This window comes from Arachis ipaensis, chromosome B3 (assembly GCF_059453495.1).
Source record: "Arachis ipaensis isolate K30076 ecotype BB chromosome B3, ASM5945349v1, whole genome shotgun sequence".
Lineage (NCBI taxonomy): Eukaryota > Viridiplantae > Streptophyta > Magnoliopsida > Fabales > Fabaceae > Arachis > Arachis ipaensis.
In genome coordinates, this window is record NC_142438.1 from 29,965,439 (window position 1) to 29,971,448 (window position 6,010).

The window sequence follows — 6,010 nt, forward strand, 5'->3', positions numbered from 1 at the left end:
ACAACTCTTTGGAGAAAATCTGACATAATTTTTCGAAAAAGAAGGAGACATGGCCGAAACCAATAATAATGGTGGAGGTGCAAGGAAGATGCTTGATGACTTTACTACACCAAATTCCAACTTACATGGAAGAAGCATCTCAATCCCTGCCATTGGAGCAAATAATTTTGAGCTAAAACCTCAATTAGTTTCTCTGATGCAACAGAATTGCAAGTTTCGTGGACTTCCATCAGAAGATCCTTTTCAGTTTTTAACTGAATTCTTGCATATCTGTGATACTGTTAAGACCAATGGGGTTGATCTCGAGGTCTATAGGCTTATGCTTTTCCTGTTTGCTGTAAGAGACAGAGCTACAATATGGTTGGACTCTCAACCTAAAGATAGTCTGAACTCTTGGGATAAGCTGGTCACGGCTTTCTTAGCCAAGTTCTTTCCTCCTCAAAAGCTGAGTAAGCTTAGAGTGGATGTTCAAACCTTCAGACAGAAAGAAGGTGAATCCCTCTATGAAGCTTGGGAGAGATACAAGCAACTGACTAAAAAGTGTCCCTCTGACATGCTTTCAGAATGGACCATCCTGGATATATTCTATGATGGTCTGTCTGAATTAGCTAAGATATCATTGGACCATTCTGTAGGTAGATCCATTCACCTAAATGCCTGCAGAAGCTCAAGAACTCATTGACATGGTTGCAAATAACCAGTTCATGTACACTTCTGAAAGGAATTCTGTGAGTAATGGGACACCTCAGAAGAAGGGAGTTCTAGAAATTGATGCTCGGAATGCCATATTGGCTCAGAACAAAATATTGACTCAGCAAGTCAATATGATTTCTCAGAGTCTGAATGGATTGCAAGCTTCATCCAACAGTACTAAAGAGGCATCTTCTGACGAAGAAGCTTATGATCCTGAGAACCCTGCAATAGCAGAGGTGAATTACATGGGTGAACCCTATGGAAACACCTATAATACCTCATGGAGAAATCATCCAAATTTCTCATGGAAGGATCAACAAAAGCCTCAACAAGGCTTTAATAATGGTGGAAGAAACAGGTTTAGCAATAGCAAGCCTTTTCCATCATCCTCTCAGCAACAGATAAAGAACTCTGAGCAGAATCCATCTAGCTTAGTAAATATAGTCTCTGATCTATCTAAGGCCACTCTAAGTTTCATGAATGAAACAAGGTCCTCCATTAAAAATTTGGAGGTACAAGTGGGCCAGCTGAGTAAAAGGGTCACTGAAACTCTTCCTAGTACTCTCCCAAGCAATACAGAAGAGAATCCAAAAAAAGAGTGCAAGGCCATAACCTTACTTGGTGTGGCCGAACCCAGAGAGGAGGAGGGGGACGTAAATCCTAGTGAGGAAGACCTCCTGGGACGTTCACTGACCAATAAGGAGTTTCCTTTTGAGGAACCAAAGGAATCTGAGGCTCATACAGAGACCATAGAGATTCTATTTAACTTTCTTTTGCCCTTCATGAGCTCTGATGAGTATTCTTTCTCTGAAGAGGATGAAGACATTACTGAAGAGCAAGTTGCTAAGTACCTTGGTGCAATCATGAAGCTGAATGCCAATTTATTTGGTAATGAGACTTGGGAAGATGAACCTCCCTTGCTCACCAATGAACTGAATGCATTGGATAGGCAGAAATTACCTCAAAAGAAACAAGATCCTGGTAAATTCTTAATACCCTGTACCATAGGCACCATGACCTTTGAGAAGGCTCTGTGTGACTTGGGGTCAGGCATTAACCTTATGCCACTCTCTGTAATGGAGAGACTTGGGATCTTTGAGGTGCAAGCTGCCAGAATCTCATTAGAGATGGCAGACAACTCAAGAAAACATGCTTATGGACTAGTAGAGGACGTGTTAGTAAAGGTTGAAGGCCTATACATCCCTACTGATTTCATAATCCTAGACACTGGGAAGGATGAGGATGAATCAATCATCCTTGGAAGACCCTTCCTCGCCACAGCAAAAGCTGTGATTGATGTGGACAGAGGAGAGTTGGTCCTTCAACTGAATGAGGACAACCTTGTGTTTAAAACTCAAGGATCTCCTTCTGTAACATTGGAGAGGAAGCATAAAAAGCTTCTCTCACTGCAGAGTCAACCAAAGCCCCCACAGTCAAACTCTAGGTTTGGTGTTGAACCCCCACATTCAAACTCTAAGTTTGGTGTTGGGAGGTTCCAACAATGCTCTGAACATCTTTGAGGCTCCATGAGAGCTGACTGTCAAGCTATTGACATTAAAGAAGCACTTGTTGGGAGGCAACCCAATGTTATTTAATTATATATATTTATTTTCCATTGTTATTTTATGTTTTCTTTAGGTTGATGATCATGTGAAGTCATAAAAACTACTAAAAAATCAAAAACAGAATGAAAAATAGCATTCAAAACAGCACACCCTGGAGGAAGAGCATCTTGGCATTTAAACGCCAGAAACAAGCATCTGTCTGGCGTTTAACGCCAGAAACAAGCACCAAGCTGGCGTTTGACACCAGAAACAAGCATCAACCTGGTGTTAAACGCCAGAAACAGGCTACATTTGGGTGTTTAACACCAAAAATAGGCAGCAGTCTGGCGTTAAACGCCAGTATTGCATACAAAGGGCGTTTTGCACGCCTAATTGGAGCAGGGATGCTAAGTCCTTGACCCCACTGGATCTGTGGACCCCACAGGATCCCCACCTACCCCACCTCTTCTTCTCTCCTCTTCCCACTTTTTCATAACTCTCTTCCTCAAATATCCTTCACCAATCACCTCCATACCTCTTCCCCAAATACCCTTAACCACTCACATCCATCCACTCTTCCCCGAAAACCCCACCTACCTACAAATTCAAATTTATTTCCCACCCAAACCCGACCCCATGACCGAACCCTAAACCTTCCCCCACTCCTATATAAACCCCTCATTCCTTCTTTATTTTCACACAACACAACCCTTTCTTCTTCCCCTTGGCTGAATACACATCTCTCTCCCTCTTCTCCATTTTTCTTCTTCTTCTCCTTCTTTCTTTCTTCTTTTGCTCGAGGACGAGCAAATATTTTAAGTTTGGTGTGATAAAAGCATTGCTTTTTTGTTTTTCCATAACCATTAATGGCACCTAAGGCCAGAGAAACCTCAAGAAAGAGGAAAGGGAAGGCAATTGCTTCCACCTCTGAGTCATGGGAGATGGAGAGATTCATCTCAAAGGTCCATCAAGACCACTTCTATGAAGTTGAGGCCAAGAAGAAAGTGATCCCTGAGGTTCCTTTCAAGCTAAAAAAGAATGAGTATCCGGAGATCCGACATGAGATCCGAAGAAGAGGTTGGGAAGTTTTCACCAACCCTATTCAACAAGTCGGGATCTTAATGGTTCAAGAGTTCTATGCAAACGCATGGATCACTAGGAACCATGATCAAGGTGTGAACCCAAACCCAAAGAACTGGCTTACCATGGTTCGGGGAAAATACTTAGATTTCAGTCCGAAAAATGTAAGGCTGATGTTCAACTTGCCAATGATGCAAGAAAATGCACGCCCCTACACTAGAAGGGTCAACTTTGATCAAAGGTTGGACCAAGTCCTCATGGACATATGTGTAGAAGGAGCTCAATGGAAAGTTGACTCAAAAGGCAAGCCGGTTCAATTGAGAAGACCGGACCTTCAGCCTGTAGCTAGAGGATGGTTGGAGTTTATTCAACGCTCAATTATCCCTACTAGCAACTGGTCTGAAGTTACTGTAGACCGGACCATCATGATCCATAGTATCATGATTGGGGAGCAAGTGAAAGTTCATGAGATTATACCTCAAGAACTTTACAAGGTGGCTGGCAAGTCCTCCACTTTGGCAAGGTTAGCCTTTCCTCACCTCATTTGTTACCTCTGCAATTCAGCTGAAATTGACATAGAGGGAGACATCCTCATTGATAAGGACAAGCCCATCACCAAGAAAAGGATGGAGCAAACAAGAGATCATAGACCTCAACAAGAGCATGAGGAAATTCCTCACCATGAAATCCCTGAGATGCCTCAGGGGATGCACTTTCCTCCACAAAACTATTGGGAGCAAATCAACACCTCCCTAGGAGAATTAAGTTCCAACATGGGACAACTAAGGATGGAACACCAAAAGCACTCCATCATCCTCCATGAGATTAGAGAAGATCAAAGAGCTATGAGGGAGGAGCAACAAAGACAAGGAAGAGACATAGAGGAGTTCAAGAACACCATTGGTTCTTTAAGAGGAAGAAGACGTCACCCTTACTAAGGTGGACCCGTTCCTTAATCTCCTTGTTCTTATTTTTCTATTTTTCGTTTACTATGCTTTATGTTTATGTTTATGTTTGTGTCTTTATTACATGATCATTAGTGTTTAAGTGTCTATGTCTTAAAGCTATGAATGTCCTATGAGTCCATCACCTCTCTTAAATGAAAACTGTTCTAAAAACAAAAGAACAAGAAGTACATGATTTCGAATTCATCCTTGAAATTAGTTTAATTATTTTGATGTGGTGACAATACTTTTTGTTTTCTGAATGAATGCTTGAACAGTGCATATGTCTTTTGAATTTGTTGTTTATGAATGTTAAAATTGTTGGCTCTTGAAGAATGATGAAAAAGGAGAAATGTTATTTGATAATCTGAAAAATCATAAAAATGATTCTTGAAGCAAGAAAAAGCAGTGAATACAAAAGCTTGTGAAAAAAAAAGAAAAAAAGAAGAAAGAAAAAGAAAACGCAAGCAAAAAAAGCCAAAAGCTCTTAAAACCAAAAGGCAAGGGTAATAAAAAGGATCCAAGGCTTTGAGCATCAGTGGATAGGAGGGCCTAAAGGAATAAAATCCTGGCCTAAGCGGCTAAACCAAGCTGTCCTTAACCATGTGCTTGTGGCGTGAAGGTGTCAAGCCAAAAGCTTGAGACTGAGCAGTTAAAGTCAAGGTCCAAAGAAAAAATAGAGTGTGCTTAAGAACACTGGACACCTCTAATTGGGGACTCTAGCAAAGCTGAGTCACAATCTGAAAAGGTTCACCCAATTATGTGTCTGTGGCATTTATGTATCCGGTGGTAATACTGGAAAACAAAGTGCTCAGGGCCACGGCCAAGACTCATAAAGTAGCTGTGTTCAAGAATCAACATACTAAACTAAGAGAATCAATAACACTATCTGAATTTTGAGTTCCTATAGATGCCAATCATTCTGAACTTCAATGGATAAAGTGAGATGCCAAAACTATTCAAGAGGCAAAAAGCTACTAGTCCCGCTCATCTAGTTGGAGCTAAGTTTCATTGATATTTTGGAATTTATAGTATATTCTCTTCTTTTTATCCTATTTGATTTTCAGTTGCTTGGGGACAAGCAACAATTTAAGTTTGGTGTTGTGATGAGCAGATAATTTATACGTTTTTTGGCATTGTTTTTACATAGTTTTTAGTATGATTTAGTTAGTTTTTAGTATATTTTTATTAGTTTTTAATTAAAAATAACATTTCTGGACTTTACTATGAGTTTGTGTGTTTTTCTGTGATTTCAGGTTCTTTCTGGCTGAAATTGAGGGACTTGAGAAAAAATCTGATTCAGAGGCTGAAGAAGGACTGCAGATGCTGTTGGATTCTGACCTCCCTGCACTCAAAGTGAATTTTCTGGAGCTACAGAAGTCCAAATGGCACGCTCTCAATTGCGTTGGAAAGTAGACATCTAGGGATTTCCAGCAATATATAATAGTCCATACTTTTCCCGAGTTTAGATGACGCAAACTGGCGTTCAACACCAGCTTCTTGCCCTATTTTGGAGTTAAACGCCAGAAACAGGTTGCAAAGCAGAGATAAACGCCAGAAACAGGTTACAACCTGGAATTTAACTCCAAAAGAAGTCTCTACACATGAAAGCTCAATGCTCAGCCCAAGCACACACCAAGTGGGCCCCGGAAGTGGATTTCTGCATCATTTACTTATCTCTGTAAACCCTAGTAACTAGTTTAGTATAAATAGGACCTTTTACTATTGTATTAGAGATCTTTTTTGACA

At 40.6% G+C, this 6,010-nt stretch overlaps 1 non-coding gene across 1 annotated transcript; it reads right to left on the reverse strand.

Moving 5' to 3' along the window:
* Nucleotides 1-451: 451 nt before the first annotated feature.
* Nucleotides 452-559, reverse strand: LOC148570173 (small nucleolar RNA R71). The gene has a single exon (XR_015908659.1). It is a non-coding gene; the product is annotated as a small nucleolar RNA R71 (small nucleolar RNA).
* Between the last annotated feature and the right edge of the window lie 5,451 nt (nucleotides 560-6,010).